Source organism: Mesoplodon densirostris, chromosome 1 (assembly GCF_025265405.1).
Source record: "Mesoplodon densirostris isolate mMesDen1 chromosome 1, mMesDen1 primary haplotype, whole genome shotgun sequence".
NCBI classification, from domain to species: Eukaryota; Metazoa; Chordata; class Mammalia; order Artiodactyla; family Ziphiidae; genus Mesoplodon; species Mesoplodon densirostris.
In genome coordinates, this window is record NC_082661.1 from 69,012,214 (window position 1) to 69,027,450 (window position 15,237).

The following is a 15,237-nucleotide window of genomic DNA, read 5'->3' on the forward strand; positions in this document are numbered from 1 at the left end:
AGAAAGCAGGCATAGAGGGAAATTACCTCAACATAATAAAGGTCATATATGACAAACCCACAGCCAACATCATTCTCAATGGTGAGAAACTGAAACCATTTTCTCTAAAATCAGGAAGAAGACAAGGATGCCCACTCTCACCACTATTATTCAACATAGTTTTGTAAGTTTTAGCCACAGCAATCAGCAGAAAAAGAAACAAAAGGAATCCAAATTGGAAAAGAAGTAAAGCTGTCACTGTTTGCAGATGACATGACACTATACATAAAGAATCCTAAAGATGCTACCAGAAAACTACTAGAGCTAATCAATGCATTTGGTTAAGTAGCAGGATACAAAATTAATGCACAGAAATCTCTTGCATTCCTATACAGTAATGATGAAAAATCTGAAAGAAAAATTAAGGAAACACTCCCATTCACCACTGCAACAGAAAGAAGAAAATATGTCGGAATAAACCTTCCTAAGAAGACAGAAGACCTGTATGCAGAAAACTAAGAAACTGATCAAAGAAATTAAAAATGATACAAACAGATGGAGAGATATACCATGTTCTTGGATTGGAAGAATCAACATTGTGAAAATGACTCTACTACCCAAAGCAATCTACAGATTCAATGCAATCCCAATCAAAATACCAATGGCACTTTTCACAGAAGTAAAACAAAAAATTTCACAATTTGTATGGAAACACAAAAGACCCTGAATAGCCAAAGCTATCTTGAGAAAGAAAAATGCAGCTGGAGGAATCAGGCTCCCAGACTTCAGACTATACTACAAAGCTACCGTAATCAAGACAGTATGGTACTGGCACAAAAACAGAAATATAGGTCAATGGAACAGGATAGAAAGCCCAGAGATAAACCCACACACATATGATCACCTTATCTTTTATAAAGGAGGCAAGAATATACAATGGAGGAAAGAGAGCCTCTTCCAAAAGTGGTGCTGGGAAAACTGGATAGCTACATGTAAAAGAATGAAATTAGAACACTTCCTAACACCATACACAAAAATAAAGTCAAAATGGATTAAGGACCTTAATGTAAGGGCAAACACTATGAAAACTCTTAGAAGAAAACATAGAAAAAATAGTCTTTGGCATAAATCACAGCAAGATCCTTTTGGACCCACCTCCTAGAGAAATGGAAATAAAAGCAAAAATATACAAATGGGACCTAAGGAAACTTAAAAGCTTTTGCACAGCAAAGGAAAACATAAACAAGACAAAAAGATAACCCTCAGAATGGGAGAAAATATTTGCAAATGAAGCAAATCACAAAGGATTAATCTCCAAAATATACAAGCATTTCATGCAGCTCAATATCAAAAAATAAAAAACAACCCAATACAAAAATGGGCAGAAGACCTAAAAAAAGTTTCCCAAAGAAGATATACAGATTGCCAACAAACACATGAAAGGATGCTCAACGTCACTAATCATTAGAGAAATGCAAATCAAAACTACAATGAGGTACCACCTCACACCGGTCAGAATGGCCATCATCGAAAAATCTATAAACAGTAAATGCTGGAAAGGGTGTGGAGAAAAGGGGACCTTCTTGCACTGTTGGTGGGAATGTAAACTGATGCAGTCACTACGGAGAATAATATTGAGGTTCCTTAAAAAAACTAAAAATAGAACGACCATACGACCCAGCAATTCCACTACTGGGCATATACCCTGAGAAAACCATACTTCAAAAAGAGTCATGTACCACAATGTTCACTACAACTCTATTTACAATAGCCAGGACATGGAAGCAATCTAAGTGTCCTGCAACAGATGAATGGATAAAGAAGATGTGGCATATATATACAATGGAATATTACTCAGACATAAAAAGAAATGAAATTGAGTTATTTGTGGTGAGGTGGATGGACCTAGAGGCTGCCATACAGAGTGAAGTAAGTCAGAAAGGAAAACAAATACCGTATGCTAACACATATATATGGAATCTAAAAAAAAAAGGTTCTGAAGAACCTAGCAGCAGGACAGGAATAAAGGCGCAGATGTAGGGAATGGACTGAGGACACGGGGAGGGGGAAGGGTAAGCTGGGACGAAGTGAGAGAGTAGCATTGACATATATACACTACCAAGTGTAAAATAGATAGCTAGTGGGAAGCAGCTGCATCCCACAGGGAGATCACCTCAGTGTTCTGTGACCACCAGAGGGGTGGGATGGAGACACAGGAGGGAGGGAGAGGATATATGTATATATAGCTGATTCACTTTGTTATACAGCGGAAACTAACACAACATTATAAAGCAATTATATTCCAATAAAGATGTTAAAAAAAAAGAATTAGCACATAAAGGACAGAAAATATCAAAAGCTTCAGTTTTTTAAAATGCAAGTGAAGTATTTAGACATGTGATATTCAAACAGGGTGCTACTATTAGACCCTAACTGCATTGGAGGTATCCTGTCTTTCTCTCCCTGAAACCAAGATATAATTAAAAGGACTTTTAGGATGAGCAGGATACTGTAGAATTTAGATTCCTAATTTCTTTATTATGACTCAGTCTTTATACAGCGTCTTTAAGGCTGAACAAGCAAAGCCTTTAGAGTGGACCAAGGAATCTGAAACTGCATTTGAAAGGATCAAGGATAGCCTCCATGACCCCCCTGCTTTAGGGCATCCCAATTATAAATTGCCTTTCTTCTTTGTACATGAAAGAAGGAAACACTGGGAGTCTTAGCCCAATGACATGGACAGAGACCTGTTGGATATTCAGTCAACAGGTAGATCCAGCAGCCAAAGAGCTGCCTCCCTGTAATGCAAGCAACTGCTGCCACAGCAAACATATTACAGGCTGTTGAGAAAATTGTCATGGGCTCCCCACTGACAGTATGCATTCTCCATTCAGCCAATGGCCTACTTAATCTCACAGTCAGAGTCTACCAGCAGACCAACCTCTTACAAAATCCTTTTGCTGTCCTCTCCAAATGTAATTACTGCTCACTGCAACACTTTGAGTCCTGCTACTTTTCTCCCTCTTCCATACAAGGGAACTCTTTATAACTGCTTGACATTGACCAGTCAGTTGCTAACTCCTCATAGATTTACAGAAGACACCCCTGGATAATACAGAAATAATCTGGTTTACTGATGGGTCATATCTAAAGAACAGAACTGGACATACAGCTGGATATGCTACAGTATCTTTAACTGAAACTATAGAAGCTAAAACCTTATTGGAGGCCACTTCTGTCCAGGAAGCAGAGCTTTTTGCTCTAGCTGAGTTTGCTTTTTAGCCAAAGACAAAACAACTAACATACATACTGATAGTATATATGCCTTTGGTGTAGTTCATGATTTTGGTGTGCTCTGGAAACAAAGGTTTCTTGACCTCTTCTGGGCAGAAGATTTAAAACATGTTTTAAAGAGATATGGGAACATATGTATATGTATAACTGATTCACTTTGTTATAAAGCAGAAACTAACACCATTGTAAAGCAATTATACTCCGGGGACATCCGGGTAAGATGGCGGAAGAGTAAGACGCGGAGATCACCTTCCTCCCCACAGATACACCAGAAATACAGCTACACGTGGAACAACTCCTACAGAACACCTACTGGACGCTGGCAGAAGACCCCAGACCTCCCAAAAGGCAAGAAACTCCCCACATACCTGGGTAGGGCAAAGCGGAGAGATTCCCGCACAGAGGAGCGGTGCCGAGCGGCACTCACCAGCCCGAGAGGCTTGTCTGCTCCCCCGCCGGGGCGGGCGGCGCTGGAGCTGAGGCTCGGGCTTCGGTCAGAGCGCAGCGAGAGGACTGGGGCTGGCGGCGAGAACTCAGCCTGAAGGGGGCTAATGTGCCACAGCTAGCCGGGAGGGAGTCCGGGAAAACTCTGCAGCTGCCGAAGAGGCAGGAGACTTTTTCTTCCCTCTTGGTTTCCTGGTGCGCGAGGAGAGGGGATTAAGAGCGCCGCGTAAAGGAGCTCCAGAGACGGGCGGGAGTCGCGGCTGAAAGCGCGGAGCCCAGAGACGGGCGTGGGACGCTGGGGCTGCTGCTGCCGCCGCCAAGAAGCCTGTGTGCGAGCGCAGGTCACTGTCCACACCGCCCTTCCGGGAGCCTGTGCAGCCTGCCACTGCCGGGGTCCCGGGATCCAGGGGCGGCTTCCCTGGGAGAAAGCACGGCGCGCCTCGGGCTGGTGCAACGTCACGCCGACCTCTGCCGCTGCAGGCTCGCCCCGCACTCTGTGCCCCTCCCTCCCGCCCGGCCTGAGTGAGCCAGAACCCCCGAAGAGGCTGCTCCTTTAACCCTGTCCTGTCTGAGCGAAGAACAGACGCCCTCCGGCGACCTACACGCAGAGGCGGGGCCAAATCCAAAGCTGAGACCCAGGAGCTGTGAGAACAAAGAAGAGAAAGGGAAACCTCTCCCAGCAGCCTCAGAAGCAGCAGATTAAAGCTCCACAATCAATTTGATGTACCCTGCATCTGTGGAATACATGAATAGACAACAAATCATCCCAAATTGAGGAGCCAGGAGTCAGTGCTGTGCCTCTGAGGTGGGAGAGCCAACTTCAGGACACTGGTCCACAAGAGACCTCCAAGCTCCACATAATATCAAACAGCGAAAATCTTCCAGAGATCTCCATCTCAACACCAGCACCCAGCTTCACTCAACGACCAGCAAGCTACAGTGCTGGACACCCTATGCCAAACAACTAGCAAGACAGGAACACAACGCCACCCATTAGCAGAGAGGTGGCCTAAAATCATAAAAAGTCCGCAGACACCCCAAAACACACCACCAGACGTGGACCTGCCCACCAGAAAGACAAGATCAAGCCTCATCCAAGAGAACACAGGCAGTAGTCCCCTCCACCAAGAAGCCTACACAACCCACTAAACAAACCTTAGCCACTGGGGACAGACACAAAAAACAACGGGAACTACGAACCTGCAGCCTGCAAAAAGGAGACCCCAAACACAGTAACATAAGCAAAATGAGAAGACAGAAAAACACACAGCAGGAGAAGGAGCAAGATAAAAACCCACCAGACCTAACAAATGAAGAGGTAATAGGCAGTCTACCTGAAAAAGAATTCAGAATAATGATGGTAAAGATGATCCAAAATCTTGGAAATAGAATAGACAAAATGCAAGAAACAGTTAACAAGGACCTAGAAGAACTAAAGATGAATCAAGCATCGATTAAAAACACAATACATGAAATAAAAAATACTCTAGATGGGATCAATAGCAGAATAACTGAGGCAGAAGAACGGATAAGTGAGGTGGAAGATAAAATAGTGGAAATAACTGCTGCAGAGCAAAATAAAGAAAAAAGAATGAAAAGAACAGAGGACAGTCTCAGAGACTTCTGGGACAACATTAAACGCACCAACATTCGAATTATAGGGGTTCCAGAAGAAGAAGAGAAAAAGAAAGGGACTGAGAAAATATTTGAAGAGATTCTAGTTGAAAACTTCCCTAATATGGGAAAGGAAATAGTTAATCAAGTCCAGGAGGCACAGAGAGTCCCATACAGAATAAATCCAAGGAGAAATACGCCAAGACACATATTAATCAAACTGTCAAAAATTAAACACAAAGAAATCATATTAAAAGCAGCAAGGCAAAAACAACAAATAACACACAAGGGAATCCCCATCAGGATAACAGCTGATCTCTCAGCAGAAACTCTACAAGCCAGAAGGGAGTGGCAGGACATAATTAAAGTGATGAAGGAGAAGAACCTGCAACCAAGATTACTCTACCCAGCAAGGATCTCATTCAGATTTGATGGAGAAATTAAAACGTTTACAGACAAGCAAAAGCTGAGAGAGTTCAGCACCACCAAACCAGCTTTACAACAAATGCTAAAGGAACTTCTCTAGGCAAGAAACACAACAGAAGGAATACACCTACAATAACAAACCCAAAACAATTAAGAAAATGGGAATAGGAACATACATATCAATAATTACCTTAAATGTAAATGGACTAAATGCTCCCACCAAAAGACACAGACTGGCTGAATGGATACAAAAACAAGACCCATATATATGCTGTCTACAAGAGACCCACTTCAGACCTAGAGACACATACAGACTGAAAGTAAGGGGATGGAAAAAGATATTCCATGCAAATGGAAACCAAAAGAAAGCTGGAGTAGCAATTCTCATATTAGACAAAATAGACTTTAAAATAAAGACTACTAGAAGAGACAAAGAAGGACACTACATAATGATCAAGGGATCAATCCAAGAAGATGATATAACAATTGTAAATATTTACGCACGAAACATAGGAGCACCCCAATACATAAGGGAAATATTAACAGCCATAAAAGGAGAAATCGACAGTAACACAATCATAGTAGGGGACTTTAACACGCCACTTTCACCAATGGACAGGTCATCCAAAATGAAAATAAATAAGGAAACACAAGCTTTAAATGATACATTAAACAAGATGGACTTAATTGATATTTATAGGACATTCCATCCAAAAACAACAGAATACACATTTTTCTCAAGTGCTCATGGAACATTCTCCAGGATAGATCATATCTTGGGTCACAAATCAAGCCTTGGTAAATTTAAGAAAGTTGAAATCATATCAAGTATCTTTTCCGACCACAATGCTATGAGACTAGATATCAATTACAGGAAAAGAGCTGTAAAACATACAAACACATGGAGGCTAAACAATACACTACTTAATAACGAAGTGATCACTGAAGAAATCAAAGGGGAAATTTAAAAATACCTAGAAACAAATGACAATGGAGACACGACGACCCAAAACCTATGGGACGCAGCAAAAGCAGTTCTAAGAGGGAAGTTTATGGCAATACAATCCCACCTTAAGAAACAGGAAACATCTCGAATAAACAACCTAACCTTGCACCTAAAGCAATTAGAGAAGGAAGAACAAAAACATCCCAAAGTTAGCAGAAGGAAAGAAATCATAAAAATCAGATCAGAAATAAATGAAAAAGAAATGAAGGAAACGATAGCAAAGATCAATAAAACTAAAAGCTGGTTCTTTGAGAAGATAAACAAAATTGATAAACCATTAGCCAGACTCATCAAGAAAAAAAGGGAGAAGACTCAAATCAATAGAATTAGAAATGAAAAAGGAGAAGTAACAACTGACACTGCAGAAATACAAAAGATCATGAGAGATTACTATAAGCAACTCTATGCCAATAAAATGGACAACCTGGAAGAAATGGACAAATTCTTAGAAATGCACAACCTGCCAAGACTGAATCAGGAAGAAATAGAAAATATGAACAGACCAATCACAAGCACTGAAATTGAAACTGTGATTAAAAATCTTCCAACAAACAAAAGCCCAGGACCAGATGGCTTCACAGGCGAATTCTATCAAGCATTTAGAGAAGAGCTAACACCTATCCTTCTCAAACTCTTCCAAAATATAGCAGAGGAAGGAACACTCCCAAACTCATTCTATGAGGCCACCATCACCTTGATACCAAAACCAGACAAGGATGTCACAAAGAAAGAAAACTACAGGCCAATATCACTGATGAACATAGATGCAAAAATCCTCAACAAAATACTAGCAAACAGAATCCAACAGCACATTAAAAGGATCATACACCATGATCAAGTGGGGTTTATTCCAGGAATGCAAGGATTCTTCAATATACGCAAATCAATCAACGTGATACACCGTATTAACAAACTGAAGGAAAAAAACCATATGATCATCTCAATAGATGCAGAGAAAGCTTTTGACAAAATTCAACACCCATTTATGATAAAAACCCTGCAGAAAGTAGGCATAGAGGGAACTTTCCTCAACATAATAAAGGCCATATATGACAAACCCACAGCCAGCATCGTCCTCAATGGTGAAAAACTGAAACCATTTCCACTAAGATCAGGAACAAGACAAGGTTGCCCACTCTCACCACTCTTATTCAACCTAGTTTTGGAAGTTTTAGCCACAGCAATCAGAGAAGAAAAGGAAATAAAAGGAATCCAAATTGGAAAAGAAGAAGTAAAGCTGTCACTGTTTGCAGATGACATGATACTATACATAGAGAATCCTAAAGATGCTACCAGAAAACTACTAGAGCTAATCAGTGAATTTGGTAAAGTAGCAGGATACAAAATTAATGCACAGAAATCTCTGGCATTCCTATATACTAATGATGAAAAATCTGAAAGTGAAATCAAGGAAACACTCCCATTTACCATTGCAACAAAAAGAATAAAATATCTAGGAATAAACCTACCTAAGGAGACAAAAGACCTGTATGCAGAAAATTATAAGACACTGATGAAAGAAATTAAAGATGATACAAATGGATGGAGAGATATGCCATGCTCCTGGATTGGAAGAATCAATATTGTGAAAATGACTCTACTACCCAAAGCAATCTACAGGTTCAATGCAATCCCTATTAAACTACCACTGGCATTTTTCACAGAACTAGAACAAAAAATTACAAATTTGTTTGGAAAAAGAAAAGACCCCAAATAGCCAAAGCAATCTTGAGAACGAAAAACGGAGCTGGAGGAATCAGGCTCCCTGACTTCAGACTATACTACAAAGCTACAGTAATCAAGACAGTATGGTACTGGCACAAAAACAGAAAGATAGATCAATGGAACAGGATAGAAAGCCCAGAGATAAACCCACGGACATATGGTCACCTTATCTTTGATAAAGGAGGCAGGAATGTACAGTGGAGAAAGGACAGTCTCTTCAATAAGTGGTGCTGGGAAAACTGGACAGGGACATGTAAAAGTATGAGATTAGATCACTCCCTAACACCATACACAAAAATAAGCTCAAAATGGATTAAAGACCTAAATGTAAGGCCAGACACTATCAAACTCCTAGAGGAAAACACAGGCAGAACACTCTATGACATAAATCACAGCAAGATCCTTTTTGACCCACCTCCTAGAGAAATGGAAATAAAGACAAAAATAAACACATGGGACCTAATGAAACTTAAAAGCTTTTGCACAGCAAAGGAAACCATAAACAAGACGAAAAGACAACCCTCAGAATGGGAGAAAATATTTGCAAATGAAGCAACTGACAAAGGATTAATCTCCAAAATTTATAAGCAGCTCATGCAGCTCAATAACAAAAAAACAAACAACCCAATCCAAAAATGGGCAGAAGACCTAAATAGACATTTCTCCACAGAAGATATACAGACAGCCAACAAACACATGAAAGGATGCTCAACATCTTTACTCATTAGAGAAATGCAAATCAAAACTACAATGAGATATCATCTCACACCAGTCAGAATGGCCATCATCAAAAAATCTAGAAACAATAAATGCTGGAGAGGGTGTGGAAAAAAGGGAACACTCTTGCACTGCTGGTGGGAATGTGAATTAGTACAGCCGCTATGGAGAACGGTATGGAGGTTCCTTAAAAAACTACAAATAGAACTACCATATGACCCAGCAATCCCACTACTGGGCATATACCCTGAGAAAACCATAATTCAAAAAGAGACATGTACCAAAATGTTCATAGCAGCCCTATTTACAATAGCCCGGAGATGGAAACAACCTAAGTGTCCATCATCGGATGAATGGATAAAGAAGATGTGGCACATATATACAATGGAATATTACTCAGCCATAAAAAGAAATGAAATTGAGCTATTTGTAATGAGGTGGATGGACCTAAAGTCTGTCATACAGAGTGAAGTAAGTCAGAAAGAGAAAGACAAATACTGTATGCTGACACATATATATGGAATTTAAGAAAAAAAAAATGTCATGAAGAACATAAGGGTAAGACAGGAATAAAGACACAGACCTACTAGAGCATGGACTTGAGGATATGGGGAGGGGGAAGGGTAAGCTGTGACAAAGTGAAAGAGCGGCATGGACATATATACACTACCAAACGTAAGAGATAGCTAATGGGAAGCAGCCGCATAGCACAGGGAGATCAATCAACTCGGTTCTTTGTGAACGCCTGGAGGGGTGGGATAGGGAGGGTGGGAGGGCGACGCAAAAGGGAGGGGATATGGGAACATATGTATATGTATAACTGATTAAGTTTGTAAAAAAAAAAAGGAACACTGAGGGAGAATTCTCCCAGTGGGCATAAGTTCAATCAGTACACTTGATCATTTCTTATGAAATGAGGGGGTCTAAGATGGTATTCAGAATCCCATGCATTAGCAAATGGGTTGGCTGGCTGCTCAGTGTCCTGAAAGCATAAAGATTAGAAGATTAGAGACAAGGAGGTCTGGGGAAGAGGCATGTAGAAGGACCTACGGGAATAGGCACAAGGCATAAGTTGTTTGTTTGTTTGTTTGTTTTTTAAATCAAAAGGCAGTACCTACCAGATCATTCATCACAGAAGATGTGCTCAGTAAGTGGACAGGATGACTTGTCCAGAAGTCAGCTGGTTTCTGTGCTCAGCCCCCTAGTTGCTTTGCAAAAAAGTCTAACCATTTCATGGGTCAATATCATGGCTCCCTCTCAAAGCCAATCTAGCTACTGCCATTGTTTTAAAGCTGGCCTGGCAGCAACAGAAACAGATGTTAAACTTCCATACAGTGCCACCCAGCCTCTTGTTGGCAAGGTGATTACATCTGACCTCTCCCCTCCTGAGAGAAGCATCCATCCTTCTGTGATAATTATTCTGGATTTGAATTTGCCTTCCATGCCCTGGCACTTCCATGCACAGTGCCTGTGTTAGCACCATTAGGGGCTTCCAGAATACCTAACTTACTGCAGAAATGCCCATATTAAGTCACCTGGAACAAGCAATCCATCTTACAGAGACACATGATTACAGAAACCTTGATTTTATCATATATTAACAAGAAGCTGCCAGACCAGCATGTCATTGAAACGCCCTCTTACGTGTCCAGGTAAAGAACCAGTTTGATGATGAACTGCAGAGACGGTGTGTTCTGTAAGAAACCCACCACACAGATCTCCATTTAGTGCTGCTTGGTATGGAGCACAGCCAGCAAGAGCCTCCAGCTAGCTGTCAGTCCCCCAAGGGCAGCCCACATCCAGGGGCCAAGTGAGCCAGGAGTAGAAGTCCCAGCCTTATCAGTCTGCTGTGGGATGACTAACAGAAGATGCCTGCCATGGCACTCTCCACCTGGTTCTTGGTCCATCTTCCATCCCAGTCTGACTTCTGCCTAGACCTTCCTTTGCCCCTCTGATCAACATTATATACTCCAAACCCTTGCATTCCTAAGTCAGCATCTCAGAGTATCCTTTCCAGGAAACTCAACCACACAACCACCATGAAATATCAGTAGCAGTAGACTCAACGTGGTCCAATGGGTGTAAGGAATCATACTGGTGATTCCCGCTTTCATAGTCCACCTGAGTTTGCTAACAATTCAAGACAGGAACTGCAACTTGAAAGCATCATGCTCATCACAATGGTGTTGGTGTACTTTACTAGCAAACTAGTGGCCATTAAATGATGCCGTGTCTCCAAGAGCTAGAATATAGGTCTGGGAACCAAGGAGTGGAATTAAGTTTCTCCCTTGTCTTAACACCCAGTGACCCAATTGGGAAATTTGTGCTTTCCATCCCTACAAGTTAAGTTCAGCAGGTCTAGAGGTCCTAGATCTAGATGCTTATACCAAGGGACACAAACAGTGCTCTTTTGCCAGCAGACTATCAAGATTTTCTGCTACATGAGAGGAAAGGGGAAAATGATTCATTGGAATGTTGCTTGGTTCTTCCACACCCAATGTTAAGCATAAATAAGCAATTGCAGCAAACATGGCCTGATAAGGTCACCAGGGGTTCAGACCTCTTAGAAGTGAAGGTCTTGGGCACTCACCAAAATAAGCAACTTAAACCAATGGAAGTGTTGGCATCTATGGTTGAGAGTAGAAGGAGATAAATATTACATCTTATAATGATGGTCCTTATAGACAACCTGCAGCAGTGATTGAAGATCTGGGTGCTCATAGCTGCCCATCACAGGTAGACATAGAGGTATACCACACAGCTCTCTTCTCGAAAGCGCTTGCTGTCCATCTGTGAGGAGCATGGCTACCCAATAGCCTCCAGCTGTTAGCCCACATTCTTAGAGTGCTCCAAGCCAATGATGGAGGGAGCCTAGCCATTTCCATCCAGTGTGGGATTCCTCAAACTGGTCCTCTGCTCCAGAGCTCCCTGTGGGACTGGCAGAAAATGTCAGGGACACATTATGGTCTGACAGCTCCCTCTGCATAATCCTGCCTCTTCCCCTTTTACACAGGTGTTATCCCCCAGTAAATCTTCGGCATTCCTAATTCTCTTGGCATATGCTTCCCAGAGGATAACAGTACAACCACTGTAGAGCATCAGCAGCAGTCTACTCAACATGGTCCAAAGGGTAGGAAGAATCAGGAATGTGATGCTTTCTCCCAGTCCACCCAAGTTCACCAGCAGCTTCGGGAGACCTCTCCAGCACATCCATGGCTTCCCCACCTCAATGCCCGCATGTGTTTGCCTGACTACTTTCTTTGGTACTACGGGAGCTCGCTCTGCCACAAAGTGGAAACTACAAGGGAGTTAATGTTCTTGAGGGTGCCCACTCCCCAGCTAATGAAGGAGAGATAGTCACTGAGTGACTGTCAACCACCCCATCACATAGGGGTGTTACCAGATGAGCATTACACAGTACCATATATCAGAGGCTCCCCAGCAGGATTGAACCCCAGATGCCCATAGAAGTAAACCCACTTTAACACAACCTTGACATTCTCCTTCCCCAGTCCTGCTTTCCTCACTCTCACTTATGCTTCCTGGGATCACCTACCACCCGTATCCTTGTCTCAGCATCTGCTCTCTGAGAAAGGCAAACTAAAAAGTCTGAATTTTGTGAGATTACAGTCAGATTGAGCCCAAAATTCAGTGACACTCTGTTAGGAATGAAGGTTTGTGTCCCCCCTTCCCACCCCAATTCACATATTGAAACACTAATTCCAGTGTGAAGGCATTAGGAAGTGGGGCCTTGGGAGGTAATTAGGTTTAGATGAGGTCATATAGGTGGGGGCCCCATGATGGGATTAGTGTCCTTCTAAGTGAGAGGAGACTGGAGTTCCTTTGCGTTCTACCTTACGAAACAAGAGAGTCATCTGCAAGCCAGGAGGAGAGCTCTCACCAGGAAGCCAATCTCCTGGCACTTTAATCTTGGGCTTCCCAGCATTTTCATCCCTTTAGACCCAGCAGGTCTGTAGCTTTTCAAACTTCCCTTGCCTCCACCCGATCCCAAAAGGCTGCAGTGCTTCAGCTACACTCTCCCCAGTAGTGTTTCCAGATTCACATCTCTGCTTCTCTGGAAGAAGTCTGGCTCTCAGTGAAGGTGGCCACTGAACAGGGGTGGAGATTGCACTGATGGAGAATGCAGCCTCACCCTCCCTGGCACTGAGCAGAGGTGTGTGTGTGCCTGTCCCCAAGCCCTTCCTGTTCCTCCCTGAGTCTGATCCGGGAGGCTCCAGGAGTCCTGAAGGATCTCTGTCTGTCTGATATCTAGCCAGGCCTGGCCTATGGAATCTCGACCTGGGAGCCTGGGGCTGGGCTCTCACTCCTGGTTCTGGTGTCAACAGAAATCCTCTTTCTAGAGGAAGCAGTTTACTGGCAAGTTAAACCATAAGCTTAAGAAATTTCTCTCAACAGTAGAGGAAGTCTGGATAGATTTAGATTTTCCTGAAAGCCTAGCTATTGAAATGTAGTTGTGGACCACTGGGTGTGTTACCAACGTGCGATATATGTAAAGTATGTTTCAATAAACACTTTAGGCTTTGCTAGAATCACTACAAATAGTTGCTGGATATCTATATGTGAGTCATGAAGTTAGAATTTTATGGTTTACCCCTGTACCTTGAATACTCAAAAATCAAAGATTTAGATTCAAAGTAAAACACGGTAACTGCTACCTCAGATTACTGTGATTTGTCATGTTAGGCTTTTTGAATTTGTAGAAAAAGCCTAACTGCTTCTTATATCCTTTAACAATTTCTGGTGCCTTCGTCAAGTTCAATTTTAAAATCATGGTTCAAAGGGAAGTTTCAGGCTTTATATTAATATTTTAGATAAGAATTTCTCATTACAGATGAAAACTTATACCTGAGGCCACATGAGTAACATCACGAGGTGTTCACCATCTACAGGATTCTGAAGAAATGAGCTTACCTGCTTAGTGCAGGACACTGGGCGAGCCAGATCCCAGGCTGTCCGGCAGGAATGGAATCAATTACCCTTCAAAAGGTAGGTGAGCTTGGTATAGGGGGAGGCAAGTCACACAGGATCAAGATTCCTGGAAGGAAAATGGGGCAAGAGCAAAGATGTTTAGGCAGAGGAAAGATTCCGCACTGATATCCTCAAAACCCATTCTTTTTTTTTTTAATTAATTAATTTATTTATTTTTGGCTGTGCTAGGTCTTCGTTTCTGTGCGAGGGCTTTCTCCAGTTGTGACAAGCGGGGGCCACTCTTCATCGCGGTGCGCGGGCCTCTCACTGTCACGGCCTCTCTTGCTGCGGAGCACAGGCTCCAGACGTGCAGGCTCAGTAGTTGTGGCTCACGGGCCCAGTTGCTCCACGGCATGTGGGATCCTCCCAGACCAGGGCTCGAACCCGTGTACCCTGAATTGGCAGGCAGATTCTCAACCACTGCGCCACCAGGGAAGCCCCCAAACCCATTCTTGAGTCCCCAGAGTTTCCCGCCTGGCTGCTGGCTGAGGGGAGTCCTTTGGCACCACCTGGTGGCCTGAGGGCATCACAGCAGCAGACATGGAGAGCAGAAGCCTGTGGAAGCTTGACATTCTGGTCTCCCAAGCCCACCCTGGGAGATGCTATGCTCCCTAAGAATATCAGACCTTGACCTAGACAACCGAAATCTTGGAACACCCTTAAAACCTACTCAGCACTAGGGTAGGCCTGGGCACATCTTTTCTCTAGCTGCATCTTCTCTGCTGGCCCTGCATCAGGCTCAGGGCTGGGCTAGCCCTGGCTAGGCTCACTACATGACCTCCTGGCCAGAGAGCACCAGAACACAGACCGCTAAGGAGCTCCCAACCATGTCCAACTTGAAGCAGCTGGCTGAGCCAGAGATGCTGTTCACAGGCAGCAAGACGTGCTAAGATGAGACAAGCCCATCTCTGGAGAAGCTGGAAATGCGTTCTCTTTAACATGAAGGCACCCAGTCACATCAAGCTAAGCAGGGCTTGGGAGAAGTCCTCTCCCAGATCCAACCTGCAGGTGGAGTGGTCCTGGTGACCAGGGCCTGACATTAA

The 15,237-nt window shown here is 42.9% G+C and overlaps 1 long non-coding RNA gene across 1 annotated transcript in view; it reads right to left on the reverse strand.

Annotated features, from left to right (window-relative positions):
• LOC132481630 (uncharacterized) overlaps positions 1-14,242 on the reverse strand; it is a 36,023-nt gene extending 21,781 nt beyond the window's left edge. The window contains exon 1 of the long non-coding RNA XR_009530835.1: positions 14,138-14,242. This is a non-coding gene — a long non-coding RNA (uncharacterized LOC132481630). The remainder of the gene's footprint in view (positions 1-14,137) is intronic.
• Positions 14,243-15,237: the final 995 nt, after the last annotated feature.